This window comes from Salvia splendens, chromosome 6 (genome assembly GCF_004379255.2).
Source record: "Salvia splendens isolate huo1 chromosome 6, SspV2, whole genome shotgun sequence".
NCBI lineage: Eukaryota > Viridiplantae > Streptophyta > Magnoliopsida > Lamiales > Lamiaceae > Salvia > Salvia splendens.
In genome coordinates, this window is record NC_056037.1 from 33,069,758 (window position 1) to 33,082,599 (window position 12,842).

At 42.9% G+C, this 12,842-nt stretch overlaps 1 pseudogene; it reads left to right on the plus strand.

Annotated features, from left to right (window-relative positions):
* Positions 1-798: 798 nt before the first annotated feature.
* Positions 799-3,685, plus strand: LOC121809150 (annotated as a pseudogene).
* The last annotated feature ends 9,157 nt before the right edge of the window (positions 3,686-12,842 follow it).

Here is a 12,842-nt window from a genome sequence, read left to right on the forward strand (position 1 = left end):
TGGTTATATTTTCACATTGTTTGGATCAGCTATATGTTGGAAGTCAAGTCTGCAAAATGTGGTAGCTTTATCATCAGCTGAAGCTGAGTATATGTCCTTGACTTCAGCAGTGAAAGAGGGCAAATGGATACTTGGGCTTGTGGCTGGATTTGGAGTGCAACAGAAGGCTGTGGCAGTGCATTGTGATAACAATGGAGCATTGTGTCTTGCAAGGCATCAAATGTTTCATGAGCGTAATAAACACATTGATGTGAGGCTGCATTTCATAAGGGATGAGGTGGAGAGCGGCATGGTAAAGGTGATTAAGATTGATACGGCTCACAACCCTGCTGATATACTCACTAAACCCCTAAGTAGGGAGAAGTTTGAGTGTTGCTGCAAATTGGTAGGATTGTGTGCAGTAAGCTTCTGAGCGTTGCTTCATTATCCAAGGTGGAGATTGTTATGAAGATTGGTTAAGGAAGCAATGCATGTGCATGGGAACTAAGTGTGGAATGCAAAACACCAGATCAAGAGAATCAAGATTTGAAAGTTAGTTAACTAACGGCTACTAGCCGTTGGAGCTTCTTGTGATTTTCGGTTGTAACCGTTTTTTGAGTAAAATCTCATTCACTCTTTTAGTTCTTGGTTAGTATAAATAGAGTAGTTAACTCATTGTAGAAAAAACACATTGTAATCACTTCTTGATTCCAACTCAATAAAGATTGAAAAACAATTCTCTAAAAGATATCTCTCTTCTTCCTTCAACACTTGTTCTTGTTTTATTATTGATCGGTTATCTCATTGCATTATTCATCAATTCTCTTCTCATTTCTTCTATGGACCAATCACGCTTCATCGAAAAGATCCAACTACATTATCCATATGGATAAACCCTCCATGCCCAAGGCCTTCTCTACTCACCATTACTGGTATTCTTCTCTCCTCAATTCTGCCACTTCAGCAGAGGCGAAGCTCATCTACACCTACGACCACGCCTTCCATGGATTCAACACTGTATTGTCCACAGACGAATTGCGGGCTCTAAAGAAGTCTGAAGGGATGGTTTCCGCCTCCGTAAGCAAAGCTGTCACTTTTGACACCACACATTCCGTCAATTTCCTCGGCCTCAGCACCGCCACCGGTCTCTGCCCTGCTCCCCACTACGGAAAGGATGTGATCATCGGCATCATTGACGACGGCATCTGGCCAGAGAGCCCGAGCTTCAACGATGACCGGATGACCGAAATCCCTCCCGGGTGGAAGGGAATCTGCCAACAAGGACCAGATTTCAATTCACCACTATGCAACAAGAAACTCATCGGAGCCCGATTTTTTGATGCAGCATCTCGGGTAGAAGATCCAGAGAGATTCTTTATTTCTCCTAGGGACACCAGTGGCCACGGCACCCATGTCGCGTCCATAGCTGCCGGGAATTTTGTGAACAACGTTTCCCACTTCGGATACGCCCCCGAAACTGCAAGGGGAGTTGCCCCAAGAGCTAGGATTGCAGCATACAAGACCGGAAGCAATGATACCGAAACATTAGCCTGCATCGACCAGGCCGTCGCAGATGGTGTTCATATAATATCCATATCCTTACGATATGAAGCAGCCAGTCTGTTTTACAATCCAATCGCAACAGCTACCTTCGGTGCCAGGGAAAAGGGGATCGTCGTTTGTAAATCCGCGGGAAACACAGGCTACAACATCGCCACAATTAGAAACGGGATCCCTTGGGAGTTTGTGGTGGCATCTGGGACCATTGACCGATGGTTTGCAGGGACGATCACACTCGGAAACGGCAAAACCATCACCGGATTTACCATGTTTCCGCTAAGGGCCTCTGTCATCAACTTGTCTCTCATCTTTAACCAAACACTCTCTGTCTGCAACTCTACTGAAGTACTGTCACAGTCGAATCTACGCCGAATCGTCGTCTGCACTGTTAGTGATGATGACCAAACTATCACTGAATGAACTGAAAGTTTCTTTTTCACAATGCACTATCTGATCGGTTCTAACTCAAACGTTGCAGCAGCTGTCATAATTTCATAAGATACGAGCCTACTCAGACCAACGTATTTTCCTTTCCCGGGGACCGTGATCAGCCGAGAACAAGCCGTAGAATTGATCGAGTACGCAACCACCAGTGCTTCACCAACTGCAACTATAGATTTCCAGCAAACAATAACCGGGCCAAATCTGCCACGGGGCGTGGCAGCTCCAGCCCTATCCGGATCCTCATCCAGAGGCCCCTCCCAGACCTACCAGGAGATCCTGAAGCCCGACATTATGGTGCTGGGAGTGCTAATTTTAGCCGCGTACAGTCCTATCTGCCCTGGTCCACAAGTTGGAGATAATTTCTTCCTATCAACAGATTACGCTCTAGTGTCCGGCACATCGATGGCCGCCCCTCACATCTCTGGGGTTGCGGCCCTTTTAAAGGCCGCGCACCCGGAGTGGAGCCCGGTTGCTATATAGTCCGCGATGATGACAACTGCTAATCATCTCGACGCGACAAAACAGCCAATCAAGCAGGCGGGCTTTAACCCCCATAGTGTTGCTTCCCCACTGGGGATTGGGTCGGGTCAGGTGGATCTAAACCGGGCGCTTGATCCAGGTCTATTCTATGACCACACGCCACAAGATCTTGTAGACCTAGTCTGCTCGATGAACTTCACTCTCGAGCAGATTCGGGGGATCATAAGGTCGAGCTACAATTGCTCGAGTCCGTCACCGGATCTGAACTACCCTTTATTCATAGCGCTGTATAACTTCGACCAGAGTGGAGTGACGTTGACTAAAAGGTTCAAGCGGACTTTGACGAATGTTGGTAGTGGTGCGGCCACGTATAGAATGAAACTTGAGAAACCGGAGAATTCGACGGTGACGGTAACGCCGACGACTCTGGTTTTCGGGAAGAAATATGAGAAGCAGAGCTATTCGTTGAGCATTCGGTATATAGAAGATACTGAGACGGGGGTCAGACATGGGTCGCTGACGTGGATTGAGGAGACCGGCAAGTATGTTGTTAGAAGTCCGATTGTCATTTCTGGCGGAGTTGATAATTACGGCTAATTTTTGCAACATTGCTTTCTCTTTTCTGTGGTTGTGTTACGCACTCGACGGATGCACGCATATTAGGGGAGCCTACTGATGGAGATATGCCCGAGCCTCCCCTGATCCAACCTTCGACGTCAACCGAAAGCTTAGAGGATGCGATAAGCATTGCGGATGCACGCATAGGAGGGGAGCTTACTAATGGAGAAAGCTTAGAGGATGCGGCAAGCATTGGAGAATTGGAGGATCAATCGAGGGATGTCAACAGCAAGGACTCGGAGAGGAAATTGAGGCCGAGAAGGGAAATCAAAGCACCGGGACGCTACCGAGACTTCGTCACCAAGTAGCGACCCAGCTGCTCGACGAAAGGCCTCAATGAGTCGGCCAGAAGTTTCTTTTGTTATTTTTGGTTATTTTTCTTTTATTGTTATTTTAATTCCTTATTTCGAATTGTTATTGGGTCGAGCGTTTTATAAGCTCCGTCGGGTTTTCTTTGTTGGTTCTTTCCCGACCTATAGGATTAGGTCGAACCAACCCTAGGGTTTAGTCTTATAAATAGGGCTAATTCTTTAATTCTAGGATCATCAATAAAGAATTATTTTGCCCACAATATTTGTGCAATACGTTATTGAACTTGCTTGCTACCGACGGAAGGACTTCCGCGTCAGCCTTCGTTTGATAGCTGCCGATCCCCGACGTTGGGACGCCGGAACAGGTGTTGTTCAAATCGTTGGACGGAGATTCTTCGTTAAGAGTGGTGCACTCTTAACAGGTTGCCTGCTGATATGTGATTTCAATTATATGAGTGAGGTGTGAAATTATGTAATAATTGTTGAGGCTGATGCGCTTCTCTCTTTTCAGCAATAATGGAGCATTTGGTTGGTTCTGCAATTTTAAAATCCGTCAGAAAACGAATAAAGTTTAACATGATTCGCAATTTTCTTAAGGCGAAATATCTAGGACGCCTACACATAGTATATTGTTGATATGGTGTATGCACATGATACATCTCAAGTGAATAATGTGGCCGTGTGCCTGAGTAGAAGTTAAATGTGTGGCTAAACTGATGAAGATTCAAAATAAGAAGATTTTGATGGAGATACTCAATTACTAAATAATCAAGAATAAGTAATGTCACTTCTAATGCGATTTCATTTATAACAGGAGAGTAACTTTAGGACTATTCTCTAAAAAAACCATATTAATAATATTCAGAAACTTACACTAATTTTACCAAGGCATCACTTATTAGCTTCCATAAATATTAATGCTTCAAGTGTCAACTTGTGTGACGACCATAGTTAGTATGGTCTGAAATGATCACTTATTAACCTCCATTGTTCAGATTTTTGAGTCTGTGGTGGTTTTGGAGTTGGAAATAGAAGAAGGTTGATAGGGATTTAGAGGTGGAGGCTTAGGAGTTAGCCGTTAGAATAATCACTAACTTAGTCACTCCAAATTCCACGTTATAATTAACCAATCATATATACTACGGGCTCGTTTAACTTCAACTTAATTAATTTCTAGGAGGTATTTTTTTTCAAAAATCCTTACCGGACACTAATTATTAGAAAATTCTTCACACAATCTTTTAATTAAGTTGTTTTTTTCTTAAACTTTTATCGTTATAAAATTTGATTTTCAAAGTATTACAAATATAAACATAATTTATTATCATCACATTAGAAATCATTTCACTCAAATCAAAATTTGCGTGACAATTGAAAATAAACATTAACTTTTATGAATTTACAGGCTGGTTTGTATAGTTACACATAATTTTATTAAATTTTATAATTTCTAACCATTTGTCTCAACTTTAATAATTAAATATTAATGATCAAATTTATCCGGCTTTAATAATATTTTAAATTTTACTTTAATTGAACTTTATTAGTTTTAACATATAGTAATTGTACCAATTCAGCCTATATTTTTCCACCTTACCAATTATTTCTAAAAACTATTACTCCAATATTTTTGCATTCAACTTATTATTAGAAGGAAAATATTAGATCTTCCTACATATCATGTCACGATTTCACCACTGAAGTGGAACCAATATTAGAAATTGATATAAATTGAAAAGTTGAGATATGGAATAATTTGTAAGTTTAAAACATTGGAATATGATTGATAAAATTATTAGAGTTTATAAATAAATTTGATTAGTTTTTCAAAGGTTGAAAAAAATACAGTATATAATAAAACCACTAAAGATGAGCAGAATGAATAGATCCAATAATTAATGCTTAATTAAAAAAAGCGGTTTGTTTTGTGAATGTGATCAAGCTAGTGTCCCATAAACAATGTCTCAGTATGCCTTTTTTTGCTCGGGAAACACAAAATAAGGGGATAATTGAATAAATTATTGGGCAAAAATGTGAAGATGGTAATATTCGAAGCTTGTGGATTGAATGGGAATAAATAAAGTGTTGGTGCGTGTAAACATAACAAGGGAAGTATAAAGTAAAATAGGGAGTAGTAATCCTACTAATTAAGTAAACGAGTTGAGAAGAATACCATTCTCATTCTCATTCTCATTCTCATTCTCATTCTCCTTCTCCTTCTCCGTATATGAATGAGAAGGAAAAGGAGGAGGTGGTTGTTGATCATTCCGCCCATGTTCATCCACTCATTCTGACCAAATCATCTAGTAGCATTGATGGAAATGACCATTGTTGTTTTGGGTGTGAGAAGTACATCTTCTCCGGAGAGACGATCTACAGATGCCGTGCACGAAGGATGCGCAGAAATGCCGGCAGAGATCACCTTCTCCTTGCACCCTCGTCCAAAGACCCAAAGGTCCGGATACTCATGTGCCATCTGTTTAGAATTGGGTACTACTGCAGTAGCTCATACACCGATGGAACTCCTATTTCTGCACCCTTTGTCAATACTGCATCGCGGAGTTACCTGCCACCCTCGACCGCCGCCACCTCCACGGCCACCCGCTCTCCCGGGCTTATCGTCTACGATTTCAAGTGTGATGTCTGCCTCAAGGAGTTGCTCCCTCGATATTGGGTCTATCATTGTGGGATTTGTAGATATGTTGCCCATATCAACTGCGCCATCTCAACACCTCCTTTTGTCATGTAAGATCCTATATACTATTAAAATTCAAATCTCACTGTCATATGTTTTGTTATTGAGTCAAAAAAGGTGTAATGCTATATAATTAGCCATCTAGAACTAAGTTTTTGAGATTATTTTAGTTGTAGGGACACTGACTGATAAAACAGGTTTTCGGAATAGGTTTAATTCTCTCATTCACTTCATTAATCGATATACATTATACATGCCTCTTTATAGGCTTGAGAACACATCCATATGGTAAGATTATTCCTCTAAACCTAATTCTCTATACAAGGTAAGAATCAAAAAGAAAATCAATCACTAATTCCCTAACTTATTGTGATTGCAGGAAATCAGCACTTGATTCTCGAGATCTTCTCTTCCAACACTCCCCCTCAAGTTAAGTAATGGGATCACCAATGCTTAACTTGTCCAATACACTTCGAAACGAGTGCGAACTCACCGCTTTTGTTAAGATATCCGCCAATTGATCCTCTGACTTGACATAGGGCAACTCCAACACCTTTGCATTGATTGCGTCTTTTATGAAGTGTCTATCTACCTCCACGTGTTTGGTTCGATCATGTTGAACCGGATTATCTGAGATGCTAATAGCAGCCTTGTTATCACACAGTAATCGACATGGTTGGGTAGACTTGAGATCCAGTTCGGTCATGAGTTTCCTAAGCCATAGTACTTCTGTCAGTCCACTCTTAATGCCTCGAAATTCGGCCTCAGCGCTCGATAAGGCTACCACCTTTTGCTTCTTACTCCGCCATGTCACCAAGTTGCCCCCTACAAAGGTGAAGTATCCCGCGGTTGATTTCCTGTCATTTGGGTTTCCTGCCCAGTCTGCATCTGTATAACCATGTATTTCTAGATGTTCGTGATTCTTGAACAGTACTCCATGTCCCGGTGTGCCCTTCAAGTATCGTACTATCCTCAATACTGCCTCCCAGTGTTCTTCTTGTGGTGCATGCATAAACTGACTCACAACTCCAACGGCATAGGCCAAGTCTGGTCTAGTGTGGGACAAATATATGAGTTTCCCAACCAATCGTTGATACTTCCCTCGGTCAGCAAGTTTGGCTCCCTCCTTAATCTGTAGTCCATGATTTTGAATCATTGGAGTGTCAGCTGGCTTACAATCTATCATCCCGGTTTCAGCTAAGATATCAAGAACGTACTTTCTTTGGTTGATGAAAATTCCCTGTTTGGATCAGAACACCTCTATTCCTAAGAAGTATTTCAAGTTGCCAAGATCCTTCATCTCAAACTCCTTGGATAGGTTCTTCTTTAGCTGGCCTATCTCTTCTTCATCATCACCCGTGATAATCATATCATCGACATAAATAATGAGGCATGTAATCTTACCTTCCCGCTTCTTTAAGAACAAGGTGTGATCAGAGTTGCTTTGATGGTAATCGTACTTCTTCATCACGTCAGTAAACCTTCCGAACCACGCCCTCGGAGACTGTTTGAGGCCGTATAACGTCTTCTTGAGTTTGCAGACGTCTCCATCCTGGAAGTCTCTAGAAAAACCTGGTGGGGGAACCATATAGACAGGTTTGGACAATTCTCCATGTAAGAACGCATTAGTCACGTCAAACTGGTGTAGAGGCCAATTACGAGTAGCTGCTATCGAGAATAACACCCTTACGGTGTTGATCTTGGCGACTGTGAGAAAGTTTCTGCATAGTCGACACCGTAAGTCTGGGTATACCCTTTTGCCACCAGTCTTGCCTTATACCGGTCAATGGACCCATCTGGTCTTCTTTTGATCGTAAACACCCACCTGCACCCCACAGTAGATGCTCCTTTTGGCAGTTCACTGACTTCCCAGGTTTTGTTCTTCAGTAGGGCATTCATTTCAACTATCATCGCGTCTCTCCAATGTTTTACCTGCATTGCCTCCTCGGCTCTATAAGGAATCTCCTCTTCCTCGTAGAGAGCGGCTTCAAATGCTCTAGCCATCTTGGTCAGATTTCCTTTCACAAAATTTGCCACTGCATACTGGCTTCTTTTTCCAATCTTTTCTGGTGAGTATCTCTTTGGTGGTATTCCACGAGTACTCCGTGGTGGGAGTATATATCGGCCTGTTGTTTCATCCAGGGCTGAATCTCCTATTTCTGCATCAGTAGGACCAGCACTAGGAACATTTTCTAGAGGAGAGCTAGGAATTACCTCATTTGCCTCGGATATCGGTTGAGGAGAGACACTTGGAGGCGGTTCGGGTGTGTTCGAGACCTGCTCGGCGACAGTGCTAACTCCCTCTATTGGGTCCTCATTAGAAAGATTTGACTCGGGCACACACCAGCTTAGGTAGTCTATCGTGTTGTGTGACTCACTCTCCCTCTGACTACTAAGATGGGTGTGGTAATAGAACTCAGTTTCTAGAAAGTTGCAATTCATTGTGGTAACTACCCGTTTTGTGGTTGGGTCGAAGCACCTATATCCCTTTTGGTTAATCCCGTACCCCACAAAGACGCATTTAGTAGCACAAGGTGAGAGCTTGGTTCTTTCATGTTTTGGGACATGGACATAAACAGTACATCCAAAGACTTTGGGTTGGAGGTTAAGGTGTTCGGGTATCTTGGCCAGTTTGGATAAGGTATCGAGAGGGGTTCTTTTGTTCAGAATTTTGGTAGGTAGTCGGTTTATTAGGTAAATGGAGGTGGCTACAGCTTCGGGCCAGAAGTGGTTAGGAACTTTAGATTCAAGCATCAAGGCTCGGGTGATTTCAAGAATAGTTCGGTTTTTTCGTTCTGCTACCCCATTTTGTTCTGGGGTGTAAGGACATGAGGTCTGATGAATTAGGCCTTTCTGGGTAAAGAAATTTGTCATTTTTTGGTTCACGAATTCCCTCCCATTGTCGGATCGAAGGGTTTTGATTGTGGTCTGGAATTAGGTTTGGATAAGGTTAAAAAAGAGAATGAATTTGTCAACTACTTCGGATTTGTGTTTCAAAAAATATATCCAAGTCATCCTAGTGCAATCATCTACAAATATCACAAAATATCTAAAATTATTCCCCCCAATAATTGGTGCAGGCCCCCAAACATCAGCATGGACAAGGGAAAAAACAGAATTCATACGAGTATTTGTAGGTTTAAACGATTGTCTGTGGCTCTTGGCCAAAACACAAGTTTCACATGAAAAGTCTTTTGGAATAGAGAGTTTAGGAAAAAGCAATCTAAAATAACCAGGGGAGGGGTGTCCAAGCCGTTGGTGCCAAAGCCAAATTTCTCTTTTTGTGGACCCTTGAGCCAGCATCGCACTGCCATGTTGAGCTATCTCGTCCACGTAGTATAGTCCTTGGCTCTCAGTGCCACGCCCAAGTATCTTCCTCGTCCGAATATCCTGCAAAATACAGAAGTCGGGGTGCATTAGCAACTTGCAGTTCAATTCCTTCGTTACATGACTTATAGACATCAATCTCTGGGATAGAGTAGGAACATAAAGGCAGTTTGACAATCTCAAGGTTGGGGATATTTCAATAGTGCCCGCCCCAGCCACAGTAATTAATTCCCCACTCGCAGTCTGTATATAGGTCTTAGTAATATTACTAAAACTAACAAAATCATCCTTATTGGGAGTCATGGTGTCGGTGGCTCCACAATCAAATATCCAACCCTTTCTGTCACCCTCACTTCCCCGTTTCACAGTAAATGCAGCGGAAATATGGTCCAAAGGCTCAAATCGATTTCTAAGTGTAATAGGACTAGACTGCTCAATTTTCAGATAATCTGGGGGTTTTTCACAATAACTCATAATCTGGGGATCATATTGTAATTTATCACAAGTATATAGGCCATCATGCAATTTTCGGGGGTCATGCTGGAATTTCGGAGGAACTGGGGGTTCACTTTGCAAATATGAAGATTCTCGGGGATCATGCAGAAATTTTCGGGGGTCATGCAGATATTTCACAATCAATGGGGGTTCACTTTGTAAATTTCTAATGGAATCGGGTATTGAATTGAAATTAGGGTTAGGGCATTCAAACCCTAACCCTTTACCTCCTTGACTCGCAGCGCCGCCTCCCCCATTCCGATTCCATGTCTTTCCGGCGAAATTGCCGGTGCCAATCACCCCGTTCCCGCCTCCGCTGGGGACCTCCGTCTCTTCCTTTTGTTTTCCTCGACCGATTATCGTGTCCCGATTTCCGGTCGTTGTCCTGGTCGCCTCGTTTCCACCTGATACGTCGGCTGCCATTTTTGCTTTCGCCACTTGCCGTTCCTCCCACCATTCGGGATATCCGTGCAACTGGAAGCACGTTTCTCGAGTATGTTTTTGCATCCCACAGTGGGAGCACCAAAGTTTGGACTTGTCCGTCGGTTTGTTCCCCGGGCGGTGTGCGGTGGTGGTATGGCGCGGTGGTCCGCTCCGGTAGGCTTGTCGCTGCCCTTGCGCTGCTAATCCGTGTCCGATTCCCTGTGGGTCTCCGCCTTGGGTGTCGGTTTTTGGGGATTCCGGTGGCCCCAATCGCCGTCGGGCCGCCTCCCTTTTAACCCACCCGTAGGCAGTCTCCAGTGGGGGAGGGGATACCTCCTTGAGGATGTCTCTCCGGACTCCCTCGTGTTCCATTGAGTCCTGCTAGAAATCGGAGTAACCGTCTGGTATTGGAGTAGATTCGGAACTGATTGACTCCCTTTTCGCAGCAGTCGATTGGTTGTTTCTGACACCGGTCGATATTGGTCCACATCCCGTGGATCTTGCGGTAGTAAGTCTCCAGATCCATAGTACCATGTTTAATCGTGTTTGCTTGATCTTCCAGGTCGTATATGAGGTAGAGATCGGCCTCGCTTTCGTATGTGGTGGCTAGGCTATCCCATATAGCCTTGGCCGATTGATGGTGGGCAAAGTCTGCAATAATATCGTTTTCGATATTATCTATTATCCACGAGAAGACGATTAAATCCGTCTCCTCCCAATCGTCATATTCCTTGCTTCCCGGAATTGGTGGAGCCGGTTTGCCGGTTATGTGGGAGTAGCCTCCTCTGCTCCCTATTGCAACCTTCATTAATCTCGACCAAAGTGGGTAATTTCCTCCATTGAGTTTGAACACAACTGTTACGTTCTTACTCGCTCGTATTTTGCTACTTGTTGATTCTAGTTCTGTCGGTTTAATTGGTTTCTCTTCGTCTGACATATTGGATAATGATTCGAATAGGTTTGCTCACTGGTTTTTGTGTTGATTGGCTGAGATTTTGGTATTGGTTTGAATTTGGCTTGCTCACTTGGTTTTTTTGTTGTTGATTGGCCGAGATTGGTATCAATGGGCAGTGATGAATAAACACTCTGAGCCCTAATCTAAATCCTGCTCTGAAGCCATGATAAAACAGGTTTTCGGAATAGGTTTAATTCTCTCATTCACTTCATTAATCGATATACATTATACATGCCTCTTTATAGGCTTGAGAACACATCCATATGGTAAGATTATTCCTCTAAACCTAATTCTCTATACAAGGTAAGAATCAAAAAGAAAATCAATCACTAATTCCCTAACTTATTGTGATTGCAGGAAATCAGCACTTGATTCTCGAGATCTTCTCTTCCAACACTGACTATGACTCATTATTATCATATTACTATTGTTCAATCATGAGATATAATTCTTCAAACGGTCTATTTGCCCCATTTTTATAATCTGTTTCCGAACATTAATTTTTTTCCCTAGGAGCAATATCAACGTGGATGAAAATGTCACTGTGTTTCCAATAAAAGATGCAGCGGAAAGCTTATTGGACCTTTTGTTGCAAAATTAGGAGCAACGACTATCTCTCATGATAATGAGATCATCAAAGGCAACTTCAAGCTTCATAATCCAAACCATTTGTTACGCCTAATCTCATCATCATTGCATGATCCGGAAGAAAACGACCGTGTCGTCGATGATGATGATGATGAAGATGCTGATCTTAACTATGGACTGAAAGGAAAATTGGTATGTGATGGATGCACCACACCAATTTCATCGTCAAATAAGCTCTATATAAGTTGTGGTGAATGCAAATACTTTCTCCACTTAAGTTGCTTCCAATTACCACAGGAGCTCCCCCCTCATCCACTCCACATAAGACCTCATCACATCCTATCCTTTGAAGCATCTCCCAAACTATCCAACTTTGTTCGTTGCAAAATCTGTCTTTTTTATACAAACGGTCTCTTCTATCAGTGCAAATCGTGCAACTACATAGTAGATATAAAGTGCGCCTCTCTACCCAACACCATAAAACATGTAGCTCACCCACACCATCATCTCAACTTGGTCGCTCCAGAGATGAAGATGGAATATAGCTCTTTTCACGACTGCAGAGTGTGCGGTGGTAATACATATGCTCAAGCCTACTACAACTGTGATGTCTGCCAAATCAGATTGCACTGTAAGTGTGCCATGTTGCCGCCACAAGTGAGTATCGTAGATGGGATAAGCACGTGTTGCCGCTAACATACAATGCTAGCATTAACCACCCTAGTGGCTTCTACTGCGAATTATGTGAACAAGAGATGCATCCCAGAAGCTGGATGTATCATTGTTCAGAATGCGATGTTTCCATCCATCCCATGTGCTTGCCGACAACGTCGGGCATGTATCGGAACATCAAGTTTGGACAGCGATATAATGTACGGGCACTTCACCACCACCCTGTCGCACATCAACTAACCAATAGGTTGCGTTGCAGCATCTGTGGAAAAAGAAAGGTACATGGTACTCGTGG